Here is a 13290-nt window from a genome sequence, read left to right as displayed (position 1 = left end):
ATTTACTGCAAACACACAAAGTTTCAAGTCAAATCTGCAAAATGTTGATACTAAAGGAAAGCGTGTTAACTCTTCAGGCTAATTTGTTCGCTTTTGGGAACAAACAGCAATTATCTGTAAAATCAATTTGTTCGCTTTTCGGAATAGCTCATATAGTATCATAGATATCTTTCCCTTACCGTCATAGTTAGAAAACGATTTATTTATTTATTGCATCTCACTATACATAAAACTCTTTTTTTTTCACATAAGGATCAATTTTTGAGTAATATTTAGTGGTTCAACATTGGACTTAAGACATGATCCCCAGCATACTAAGTTATAAGAAAGTCGAGATTGGACTAAGGCAAAATAGACAGTTTTTAATTTCTCTTTGTCCAATATGTGTTGAAGTCTCCTGATATTCTTTGTTAACATATCGATATGATCATTCCATCTTAAAAAATTATCAATCTTTACACCTAGATACATGATACAATCTACACTTTCCAAGGGGTGGCAATTACAATTTAGCAGACAATTATGTATAATTAGATTATGAGTGTCAGAAGGCTGAAATTTTGATGATATACTAAATGTAATATATTTAGTTTTTATTGTATTCAAGGTTAAGATGTTATTATTCAGCCAACTCTTTACTGCTCTTAATCCTAAGTCACATTTGTTAAAAGCATTACGCCAGGTTTTACCCTCAAATATTAAAGCAGTATCGTCTGCGAAACTAACAATAAATAAAAATGTTCGTTTGTTCAAAATCTCCGAAAGTTTTCAACGTTTGCTTTGTAATTTTGACACAACGTTTCATTCGAATACGCGTATGTTTTTAAATACCTATATTATATAGATGTTACCTGTGACAGGTAAAAACATGTTTTTTTGAAAAACAGCGCCATCTGTTGGGCGTAAAAGCAACGCGCTCGATTTTTTCTCTATCATCAGCTGTAGGCAGATTGATGGAAACTAAGCGCAAGCCAAATAACTAAGTTTGGTGATCGCGCTTTCGGAGTATCTGGGCCGAAGGCTTGGAATAAACTCCCTCCGGAACTAAGATCCATAACACGTCCAACATAAGTCAGGTCTAAACTAAAAACTTACCTTTTTAAGCTGTCATACCCTTAAATTAAATATACCATTCCTGAGAGAAAGTCCAGTTATATCCAATTATGTCCTAAACCTGAATCTAAATTTCGCTAATAAATAATTAGTTAATGTTAATTACGTGTGAATCTCAAGTGACCTACCAGGTAAGTATTGTACTGTATATTATCTCCATATATAGTTAGTAATAACATAAATCACTGTAGAAATGTATTATATATTTGTACAGCGTCCTTGAGGTGATTTTGCACAAAAACGGCGCTATACAAATCATCAAAATATTATTATTATTATCTGTACAGAGAGACTGAGTCACAACGGGTGGCGGGATATAGCTAGTATGAAATAAACGGCATTAGAAATAGAAAACATTAAGCTTTGTATTCAAGCATAGAAGATAACCACAGAATAAATTTAAAAAAATCTATGAAAGAAACCAAAGAGTCCAAACAGAAAAAAATGTTAAATTTTGTGATTTTTTAACTAACAATTTTTTAATGAAACGACAAAAAGTAAGGTGGCAGTAATGTTTATAATACATTTGGCTAATAATGTATGTTTTTTCGTCGTTATCTTTAATTTTAAATCTGTGATAAGACGAAAGCCATGATGAGTCATTTTAAAACTTTTTCATTCCAAAATTTTTATATTTCTAGTATGTATTTATTTTTAATAATAAAATTTGAAATTTTATATTTATCACCCTTCAAAAACTGTTTTTAGTATTCGGATACGTTTAGAAATATTCAATTTAGTTGGATTTTCTAGAGAAGCGGAAATACACACAAATTCTACGACTTTCTGACAGAAATCTTTAAAAAAAACTCTTCTAAACAGATATTAAAAAAAATATATATCGGTCGATATGCCAGAGGCCTGAAGGGATAACCAATTAACAACAGAGACCGCCATAAAGCTTTGTGTATGCTACATAATATAATATGTGTAGTTACACATCCATGTTAATTCAGCAATGTTTCTCTCGACAGTTACAAACTGGAAATCTTTTCGCAAGGTTCAAAGATCAAACGAAACAAAAAAATGTTGACTGTCACAAGAACGAGGTCAAAATGAGAACAGTTTTTTTTCATCCGAAAGACAATTCATTTTCGTATTATTAATGGCAAGTTCTGACCTAGCGTAACCGCCTTTACAGCTGTCAAAGCACACATTTATAACTGACAAAACCTATACTATAAGAAAGGGGAAAGTTAGCTTCAAGTTTCAGTCTTAACATATATCATTCTAGGCGACTTATCTTGTCTTTTATACTTAACTATGAAGCAGAAAATTAGTTTGTAAATACTCGTTAAACAAGCTAGTAGACACAATGGAGTGCTGATACCAACCCTGACATCCGGTAGAGCATTTGAGAATTTAAAAAAACAACAACTGCATAGCAGTGTGGAAGTGATTTTTCATAAAAAAATGCGCAATACAAATCATCCACTTAGTATTATTGTTATTATTGACAGCCTCCGTGGTAGAGGTTTAAGGATTTCGACTAGCCATCCGGAGTTCACAGGTTCAAATCCTGGCGTGTGCAAGTAAATTTTATTAGAATAATTTGCGTTATTTCACAATTTATAATAATATTACATAATATATATTTGCGGTACGTTCCAGAGTGGAAGAAGCTCTTAGAAACATTGCTTGAGATAGATTTAGCCATGCTTGGTGACCAGGTCTGAATACCAGGTACCTTCAGACTTGCAACATACCAAAATTGGGGATGCTAATTGAGTCTCACTGGCTCCAGACGGTTGGGAGCAGTTCGGAGTCATGTGCGGTATCCACATGTGTAAATATATTATTTTAAATTACACATCAAACTGGCAGAGAAAGGATAAAATATGTTAAAAATGCATTCATTTAATTTATTTTTTCAATAAACTTCACAGCGGTACACGAGAGAACCATAAAATCCTACCTCAAAAACACGAGTTCTTCCTTTTCTTCTTCGTTTTTACCTGTCTGTTACCTGGCCTTTAGAGTTCGCAGACATCTAATTATTATTCCCCATTATTTTATCTCATGGGTCTCCTCAGAGATATTCATATTCTGCCATTTGCAAGTTTTAAACTAGTAATTTGCTTAACTTAACCGTGGAGTCTAAACCCGGTTATAATTTAACCGAGTTTTGCACGTTCAATGACCATGGCTCGCTACGGTATACGGTTAGCTTTTGCCAAAGGAAATGTTAAATTATTCGCCCCATAAGAACTTCAATCGTTGATATTATAAATTATAATATTTTCAATACGGTGAATTCTGCGCCATTTTGCATCGAAGTAAAATATGTTTATAACAAACATCACGCCGTTTCTCCGTAGTGGTAGGCAGAGAGGATGGACCTTCTAAAATATTTATCTTGGCATACATTCGCTTCCTTCACATTCGTTTCACCGTCTCTTAAATGCACTTTTGTTGTTCTGACTCTTGAAATTGCCATTATCAAATTTATCTACATATATAAGGTCTTCTGTGAGTTTGTTTTTATATACAAATCTACAGTTTTTAGATTGATGAAATTTTGCATACTTGACCCTCAAAAGAAGATGAAGGTCACTGTCTACAAGATAATTAGAAAAAAGAGCACCATGGCAATGATAAATGTTAACATCTCGTCACTAATGTTATTGTATTGAATCAAAGTGCAAAAATACATTCATGACAATCATCTGATAAATAATATAAATTTTAAACTGTTCAACGCGCAAACATAATATCGTCTCACTTCTATATACCACAACTTCTCACACCTACAAACATACGCACACACGCATCACATTCAATGTAACCTATATACTGTTACGTTTCCATCTATATACATATAAAAATGAATGTTTCTTTGTATGTACCCATAGACATATGAATATTAGTAGACCTGCCCTAAGTGATTAAAAGCGTATTATCCCCACTCCCCATACCGGTTCCATTGGAGCCGGCTGGGCTCGCGTATGGCCTCAAGTGAAATTTGAAAACGTGACGTAATCATTCTTGTGCGAACTATGGTCGAGGCATCATCGGTTCATTTTACGAAATAACACGGCAAAATGTTGACTTGTACTATGAAAACTTGTAAAAATAGATGTGAAAAAGAGAATAAACCCAATTGTCGTATTACATTCCATATATAAACATTATTTTACTTTATTTTAAGCATATTCACATCGTATAATATAGATCAGTTTTAGAAACATGTACTATCACACCGAGAAACGTCTGGACGCGAAACACAAAGCTGGTTGGTTGCTGGGAAGTAAATTATGAACATTTATAAAAGTGTCTTAACTAAACACTTAAACGAAATATTCGACTCTGAAAATGGAAGCGAATTTTTTTGCCGAATTTGGACTTCGCAAATTTGTTCATAACGTGGCGAGTAATTTGCGCCCCCATGTAAAAATGTCTATTCATTCAAAAGCAGATTTTACTTTTAAGAAGTAAATGGTGATATTATAATGCGAGATGCCTATATACTGTCAGATTGATTTATTGACGAATCACAGTCAGCTTTACCCCCTTCGTTCTTCAACAGTTGATTTTACCCCTCGCCATTATCTTCTCGTCTATTAATTCCTATGTCTGTGACCCCAAACTATTTTTAGTAAGTAAGTCCCTGAGCAACGCCGGGTACACGTTAGCTGTTTAAAAAAAATAATAATAAATCCCGGACAACGTCAGGTGTTTCAGCCAATTAGTAAATATATATTTTTAAATATAGCTGTAAAATTAACGGTTTTTATATATTAATAAAAATAGCTAATTATGAGTTTTCTAGTGCTAATTTGTTACTTTACAAGCTAAAACTTGATATGCACTCCAAATTTAACAATTAAACCTATTTGTATTTTAACCCGCGCTTTCTGATGTCCGGTCAGACGCTCTGGACTACTGAGCCACGTCGGCTTACTTCCACCACGCCAAATAATTCAATATGTACTAGTACTCCAATAAACAATTACAGCTTATTATATTTTTTTCACCTGTAAACAACCAACTTTATTTTTGTAGGAAATGCTATGTGAGTGCTAAATTTCCCACTAGATGGCGTCGAGATATATTATATCTACATTTGTTGGTGAAATACTTTGACTTGTCAAACATATATATTTTTTTAATGATAAAATAATGTTTATCCTACTTACCTTGTCTTATAAACATTAGTTTATCATTAAAAATAAATAATAACGATTTTATTTACCAATATAACCAAAAAAACATTATTAACAAACTGCGTGGAGTGGTTTTTGCTTATTGAATTGATAAAGAGTCGTAAGGGTCGATTAAAATGATGGATGGGTGCTTCATGCCGCAGTGGACGGAGAATGCCTTTGGTGAAGACGATAAATCAATAAATAGCTTGAGTATATGACACACTAACTTGAAATCAAAACAAGTATACATGATGTGATGATTGAGATATCAATTTCAAAATAACATTATAACTTTTAACTAATTCTAAAAACATCATAATTTTTGTTGTTTGTTTTTGGGGTGTTATGCCGTGTTGCGCTAACTCCTTCTTTAGCCGACGTTTCGAACAGCGTTGCAGTGATGATGGACACTGCAACGCTGTCCGAAACGTCGGCTAAAGAAGGAGTTAGCGCAACACGGCATAACACCCCAAAAATGCTTTTGGCCGTGAGAATCTAAAAACTAAACATCATAATTGGTTAAATAAATTTTCAATTGAATAACCGATACCCATGTAATCTGTTATGTCTCCACGTTTGAATTTGGAAGCGTAAAATATCTGCATTAAAATCGCTTGACAAACGGAGTCTAGAAACGTTCGATTTCAAGCACAAAACTGTTTTTTATTTATTTTGTAAATAATTTTATAAGAAAGCAATAAAGTTAATCAAGTGAAACTGTCACAGATAATCTTAGCTAAAATAATGTATTTTTTAAAGTTGTTTTCTTTTCGTTCATACATTTCTATTGAGTAATTTAATTTTTAAGTTGTATTCTACTCAAGCGAAACGATAAGAAAACCTTTAATTTATCTAATGCATATTTTTTGGTATTCATAATGTACACAAGACTAATTAAAATAGAGATTTAGCACAAAGCTTCGCCTTAATAAGAAATATAAATATTATAATTGTCATTTACTCACAGTAGTATAATAAACGCTTCAATCTGCATCAAGTACTAGATAATTATTTCCTAACTGATTAATTAATTAATCAGTGAATGAGTAGGGCAACACTGGAGGAACGAGTCGAGAGGTTTCCGTTTCCGGAAGGGTTCAATCAGGGATTTTCGAATATACCTTATAAAACCCTCGCCTGTTTGCAGAAACATTTGATAGATAAACAAACGAATTGCAATCTATAGAGCCCAGGCATCAGGTGGGAAGGCTGTCTTTGTTCTACCAGTATTTCAATGGAAGATACTCCAAGGAACTAGCGTCATTAGCCCCTTAGGCACGTGTACACAGTTGACATTTGCAACATGAGCTGTTGTAAAACATGTTGTTGTCCCGAGGGAAATTTTTATGTATGTTTTTGTTGTTCTGAAACAACTCTCAATGAAAATATGAAAGAGATAATGAAACAGAAAATAAAAAAAAACTATTGATATGGTGGCGGCTCGTGACTTTTGGATTTCCTGAAAATCTTCATAAAAAAGCGAACATTCGAAAAAAAACGTTATCGGCTAAAACATCAATAATGCCATTTTTTAAATATAAATACTATTCTAGTACACCAAAAAGTCACGACTCATTACTGATTGATATGATCTTCTTCAGTGATAGAGATTTCATATTACAAAGAGGTTTACAAGCTTCCTGTTAATCCTAATAAATTGAAAACTCAAATCAAGTTTTGTCTAAAACATACGATAGTTTAAAAAAATAGATTTTAAAATTAATTAATTTAATTTATAAGATATTCATTTTACACTCAAGCCCTCAAGCCTAAACCTACATACTTGTTACATACGAGTACTTTGTAGGTTAGACGTACTCAACTATCATAGTTTCACATTACATACGGATACGAAGTAGTCCTCACCATGTATTTTAATGTGAAGTTTATTTCGACAAAATATTACTGGTATCTGCTTCTCAAATTACACGTGGGTATCACGGATCTCAAAGCGCTGCTCAACAAATTTGTGTTAGAAATAAAAACCTTTTGTAGTAACTTGATCACCCGAGGAATATTAATTTATTTCGTAATTATGTCCGATATGATATTCAATATTATATTTTTAAGTCAAAATTCGATGACATTAGAAATGAAAACGATGCCTACACGAGTATAGACATATACCATCACGGACTTTTCTGTAGTTCTTTTTAAGATATACAATTCCGTAGTACGATATTTTGATGTATCTCGTAAGTTTTAGTCAGCATTAGCGTTCGAAAATATTTTTTTACCACTTGATTACAATATATCGACTTATCTATATTTCCATACTGCACACAACATCGCCAAAGGTGACACAGGCCCATAGGGAAATTATTTTCCTCAGGGCCTCTTGTGTAAAATAAAACAATGGTTTCAAACTCAAATAAATGGTTTTATACAAACTCTAAATAGTTTCAAAAGAGTCTCTATTTGTTTGTGCGCTTAGTTCTTCTAAACTACGCAATGGATTTTGATAGAGTTTTTACTATCATTAAGAGAATTTCTTCTGGAAGGTTTACATATATGATACTTGCATCTTATATTTAAAGAAAGTAGAGAAAAGACGATGTTTTGTAATCAAGTCATAACAAAATATTTTCGGGCGTTTACATTGCCAACGATGGCGCAACCTAATGAGATACATCAAAATAATGTACTACGGAATTGTATATATTAAAAAGGCCTACAGAAAAAAATCCTGCGATGGTACCTGTCTCCTAAGGATAACCCCCAGCAACGCCAGGTAAACGTCAGTAGTTTTTTTTTAATAAAATGTGCTTATTAAGCTTGTCCATATTTTCTGTATATTTACCCAAGAAACAACTATTTACGTCGGGAGATATGGTAAAGGACATTGCATTTATATTCTAGGTATTAAAGTTTAAAATTTCCCTCCAAAACCGATCTATTTGCCGCCATTTTGGATTTTTTAATTATTATGTATTGATGTTTGTGAATGTTTCGTTTCAATCCAAATATGAATAAATGATCTAATTAACCCAAACTAAGAACATAATTTGTGCATATAAATAGCTGTTTCATTTGTGCAATAGTAATTATTTAAAGTGTGATTTCCATGATCAGTGCTAAATGATTTTACTTAAAATAAATACGAACTGAAAACTTATATTTAATTACAAGATGATCGAAATAACTAAAAACTATCTGTCTATCTTAACTCGATTATTAACTTGTTCGTGCCATGTAGTCTTCCTGTTTCCAGGGTTTTTAACGTATGAGTAGCATTAAAACAGAGAAATTACGTTTTCTACTAATTAAAAACATGTTTTTTTAATAATCTGAGACCACTCGGGCTAAGGCATAAGTCAGGTAATCCTGTTTACGAGTTGAGTCGTCTGAAACCTGACTCATGTTTTATTATAAAATTATGGAACCGTGTGAATCAGGCTTGATTTATTCTATTTTCAACTTAAATACTTCCTCTACTAATTATGAGTGAAACTACTTTTACAAACGCTGAGAGTATCGATCAAATTACACCATTTATTTTTTGAAAAGATTGAAATTACGTTGATTTTATGTGAATAGGCACAAGAGTCTCAACTAGACTCCGGAGCCACGAGAACGGTTGGAAAATAGATACCTGCCTATTCATATCTAATCAGCTAATGCTATTCCAAGGAACGTTTCGATTGTAAATAATAGTCTTCTTGCACTTGCACCACCAAAACGTATGTTTAGTTTGCGCATAAATATGAGAGATTTTATTTGAAAACAACGAGTAATTCTGTACGATTGACTAAACACGTAATTTAGTGACTTTTTAGATATTATAGATCATATTCTGGTATTGATTATTATGAACAAAAAAAAATCTGTCGCAAAATGCCGGTTGGAATGAAAGCATTTAACCAAGATTGAAATGAAGTATTCAACAAAACAGTGAATCCTGTGTAACTTATTTTATATCTTATAAGCGAGCATCACGAAAAAGCTCTCATAGTGTAGCGGCATAAAAAAACCATAGCGCATACTTTCATGAGATCGGAATGTCAATACCAAACTTCAAACAACTCAATATTTACCATTTGCAAATCTGTTAAAAGTTTCAAATAACACGTCAAATAAACACCAAACTATGAGTAACATGTCCTACAATATCTGTATTACAACATAAGTTCAAGAAAAAAGTTTGTTAAAGAAAAGAACCGCTCAAAACAAGTTTTAAAACACGGCGAGTTCGCCAAGTTTCAAATGTTTGATATCCACCGGAATAAACTTTGTAAACAAAAAGTTACTTACATATTACGAAAGTTGACAGAAGTAAATCCAAAAGATAGTCAATGATGTAGTCCACAAGTTCTAGAGACAGTTTGATTCATTATCAAACTATAAACACGTTACACACATTTCTAATGGTATGGTATTTCACTCTAGCGTCCGGCCATCTTCACTGACGGGACAAAGGGATGAACCCGTATTATTACACTTTCACCATAATATTTTTCACTTCACAAAACTTATTAATTAATTTTTAACACGGTTTATATTAAATATACCCAAGAATTAAATAAATTCCCTTTCAAACCGACCGCAAAACCGTCGATACTGTTCAAACACGAGCAAAAACACCGCACACCACACGACCGGAGGGGCTTGGGCCGGCCATTTTCTTTCTGAACAAAATACCGTAAACTTCGGCGTTGCCAGTTGCAATCTCATGCTGCCAGAGGGGCTCGATGTTGCCAGTGTGGAAAATATTCTGCGTAAATACGGTGCGGCGCCTACCCGAGATATCGATAATGGGGAGAGTTGTATTGTGCTCTCGCGCTAGTGATGGAATAAAATATTTCGATATTTTCATATAATTATTTATTTCACGTTTTGTATTATTACTTCGTGGCGGATGTTATTTTTTTATTAGAAAGTTTTTATAACTTAGTTTCAATTATTTTCTTGTGTAAAAATTTTGATCGTTAATTTATAGGAGCTAATATCATTTTATTATTTCCGAAAATAATATTTTTTCTAATAACAATATAAACACATAAAATTTTGAAAAATAATATATATAATGTAGAATAATATATGTTATATTTTATAATGCTTAGTTTTTTTTATCGAAATTTATTTAATGTTAGCAATGCTTATTCATTTAGTTCAAAAATGGTGAAGTCGTTAAAAATATTTTTTCGGCGACGTGAAACGTTCAAATTTTAATGTAGGTACATATTTCATATAAAATTGTGTTATTATATATAAGCCACTAAAAAGGGCATCTATAAAGGAATAATGAATAAATTAACGATAGAGCCAATTCCTGAAGTCATATATTTTTTAAATAAATTTATTTTATCATTATTGATATTATTTTTATGTATTTTATTCCAGCATAATCATACAAAATTTTATTTTTACTTATATTATTTGTAACTCGCGGAATTTCACCACCCTCCAGAGATTTGGAATAAACAAGAAGAAAAAAGAACATAAATAAATGAAAATTTATTTATTTATTTTAAAAATATGCACTTACTTATCTATTTGACACGCACGTTCATAAAATTATGTTGATTATATATTACAAGCATGGTAAATATTTGTATTTTTAATTAACTTTGACAAAATTATGAATATCATTTATTTTTATTTAATTTATTTGTCTCAAACTAGTTAAACTTTTTTTTTAAATCAAAATTTAAATGAATATTTTATACTACCCCGCCACGCGTTGCTTGGCTCAGTCGGTCTGTGCAGATAGAGAAACAATAGCGCGTGTTGTTTTTACGTCCAACAGATAGCGCTGTTTTTAAAAAAAGATTTATCTGTCATAGGTGATATCTATACAGGGTGTATCGGCACGTACCCGACAAACTTTAACCAGCTATTCCTTAGCATATTTGGAGTAAAAAATCTTATGTGCACTTTGCTGTCCGGTAACGTTTTTTTTTAATAAAAAAATTATTATTCATATTTTCACCACTGTTTTATCCTTTGTCAAAGTTTGAAAACCCATCTGGCAATATTTTATTCGAATTCCGTTGAATAATGCACGTGTGTACCTATATTGGCGCGCTTTTACAATCACAACGAAATGGCACGGCACCATTCGTCTCATTTTTAACTATTATTATTTAGTGTGTGCGAAAAAGCGAAGACGCTTTTCGACATACTTGCTTATAACAGCTGTTGAAAACGAAAAGCAATGCCAATGACAGTGATGTAGTGTGGAAATTTTTAATTTTTGTGTTTTTAATTGAAAAAAATGCTACCGGACAGCAAAGTGTCCATAACATTTTTAACTCCAAATGTGCTAAGGAATAGCTGGTTAAAGTTTGTCGGGTTAGTGCCGATACACCCTGTATAATAAAGGTATATGAAAACGGACGCGTATTCGAGTGCAAAGTTGTGTCAAAATTTCACAGTAATCGGTGAAGATCTTTCGGAGATTTAAGATTTTGAACAAACGAACATTTTTATTTTATTTATTTATTTATTTTACACCGATCTGGACTCCTTTATACCAAGCCCATATCGAAAGAATAGAAAGAATTAAAAAAAAATTTAAACACATAAATTATAAACTAAACTAACACTTCTCAAATTATACCGAATCCATTAAATTTCATAATTTTAAATCCCTCCAAACACGACGTCTAATTTTTGATCAAATCTTATTATTTAAAACCCTAAATAATGGTCTGGACTCACCAGAACTTACCAATTTGATAAATCTTCATATTCCGTCTAGATCAACCCGACAATCTGATTTATTTTATGTACCCTCTTGTAGAACAAACATTCGAAAAAATTCCCCAATTCCTCGTATATGTGCACAATATAATACAAAATTTAACAGCATTGACATTTTTGGTAATAACCTAAAGAAATATCGATATGAAGTAATGCGTACGATCGATTATTAATATGAGAGTGTGGAATGTATTGGGAGCATCTCCTATCCTCTTCCTATTTTCCCCTTCCTCTCCCCTTCCTTTAACACCAAATTAATTTTAAGATACTAAAACTTTATTTCTAATGCACTTTAACATAAGAAACTTTTGTGGCTTGACTTCAGTTAACTTGTATATTTATATCCATTGTATATTATATAAAAGCTGTTTGTTTCTTACAAAATAAATAAAACATTTTCATTTTAATAGACAAATAATTCGTATTCATTTAGTTCAAAAATTGTGAAGTCATTAAAAACATACAATTGTTTTTTTTTGGCAACGTGCAGTTTTAAAATTTCACTGTACATATAAACAAATAATTTAATTTTCGTACATTTTAAATTAATGCAAAAGTTAAAAGTTGTTGTCAAAAAACTATCACTATTTTTGACAACAGCCGATTATTTTCTTGAACTGTAATCACATGTGTTAACATAATGTTTTCACTACAATATTTGTACTTTTTAAATACAATATCTTTATTTCCAAAAATAACAGCATTTGGATTTTATCCAGAGTGATTTAGTACCAGCTAAAAGAATTTTAGTAGGTGCAAAAATAAAATTATTATCGTTTCAACTACATAGTTCAGTCCGATATTTATTTTTCATCATGAGATCCATCGTGAAAGATTCGTAAAACATTGAAAGACAAATAAACATATAGTTTTTAGACAAGAACACATGGCTCGATAACGTGCTTACAGTAAAAATATATTAAACAGATGCCAGACAAGTATGATGTTAACAAATAATTAATATGAAAACGATTATCGTACGAAAGTACACGCACGTTGTATTTTTGTGTTTCTTTTACCAAAACGTAAATTAAAATCAATGCAACTACTTAATAAACATAAGTTTTTTCCTGTATATCACTGTTTTTGACGGTAAAACCTATACGAATACAGATTATAATATTTATAATAAGAATATACGTATTTACACTGATAAAATAATAAACCTTTATATCGAATTACCTTCTTTACTAATAACTTAATATTGCTTTTATTTTGTTAACAACCTACCCCTCATTCCTTACAATAAAATAATTGCTGCGTTCAGCAGCGTCCGTCTGGTGCTGAAACGAACGCGCCTTACGTCAGTTGTCACTCGTTTGACGGCGGA

General features: G+C 31.8%; 1 protein-coding gene across 1 annotated transcript in view; it reads right to left on the bottom strand.

Moving 5' to 3' along the window:
• The window catches only part of LOC149409767 (uncharacterized), a 154791-nt gene extending 144923 nt beyond the window's left edge, over positions 1-9868 (bottom strand). The window contains exon 1 of the mRNA XM_089649201.1: positions 9510-9868. The gene's annotated coding sequence lies outside the window, so the exon portion shown is untranslated. The remainder of the gene's footprint in view (positions 1-9509) is intronic.
• Positions 9869-13290: the final 3422 nt, after the last annotated feature.

The sequence above is a fragment of the Hesperophylax consimilis genome, chromosome 29 (genome assembly GCF_061612785.1).
Source record: "Hesperophylax consimilis isolate HC1 chromosome 29, BYU_Hcon_1.0, whole genome shotgun sequence".
NCBI lineage: Eukaryota > Metazoa > Arthropoda > Insecta > Trichoptera > Limnephilidae > Hesperophylax > Hesperophylax consimilis.
This window is presented reverse-complemented; position numbering and strand designations above follow the sequence as displayed.